Source organism: Musca vetustissima, unplaced genomic scaffold (assembly GCF_032173495.1).
Source record: "Musca vetustissima isolate MV318-11 ecotype Yass unplaced genomic scaffold, APGP_CSIRO_Mvet_v1 utg16502, whole genome shotgun sequence".
NCBI lineage: Eukaryota > Metazoa > Arthropoda > Insecta > Diptera > Muscidae > Musca > Musca vetustissima.
This window is the reverse complement of record NW_026882112.1, coordinates 37,059-38,027: the sequence shown is the minus strand read 5'-3', so window position 1 is coordinate 38,027 and position 969 is coordinate 37,059.

The window sequence follows — 969 nt, the reverse complement described above, 5'->3', positions numbered from 1 at the left end:
TTCTTTGGAAGAACTGAAGTTCCAAATATTAGGTTGGGGAAAAATAAATTCATTCTTTTTTCGACAGATGGCTAGATTTCTTGTAAAGTATTGATCAAACAATTTCAGATTTATACTCGTTGAAGGGTGACAATTCGCAGTAAAAAAATTATTTTGCTTTTTTTGTTTGGTGCATTCAGTTGTGAGTTACAGGGTGTTAAAAATGGAAGTAAACAATGAGAAAAGTCGGTACATGTTTACAGTTTTTCTTTCACAAGGGCGAAAATGCAAGCTAATCGGCTAAAATTGTGAATGGTGTTTATGGTTCCGATACTGTAACAGCCAATTAGGTTCAATTTTGGTTTCGTAGATTCAGTTCAGGATTTTTGATCTTAAATGTCGACAAAATCGTAGACATAATCGAAGTTGACCAAGAATTTAGCAGCCGGAGCTAAAAATCGACCATAACTGTTTTAAACCATTTACAAAAAAAAAATGGATTTCTTTTTCCCCAACCTAATATTTTAAAATTATCTCTACACACACGTCAACCAATTGCCCTCATCATAATAGGTAAGCGTAAAGTTCACAGTTACATCGAACAAAAGGGAACTAACTTCATTGATTTATAAATTCCCCCGCCCTAATATTGATACCTTTTGTGAAGTATTATATCGTGATGATGATCTTACAGCTCATTCTCATGTAAATAATTAATTCAAATTCAAAAGAATGAATAAAAAATAAACATAAATATTAACAACAAAGTAACTGGTGGTATCCCACGACCACGAAGTGGTACAAGTCAGTTGTAATAAAATGTAAAATAAATAAAAAATTAAAAATACATCTTTAGAAAATAAAAATATACAAATTATGTTAATATTAACTAATAGTTTTTGTCTTTTGTAGTAATAATGATTGTTGTATAGAAACTTTTTTCCAATGCATTTCCATAATAATAATTTCTGTTTTTTTTTTTTATTACAG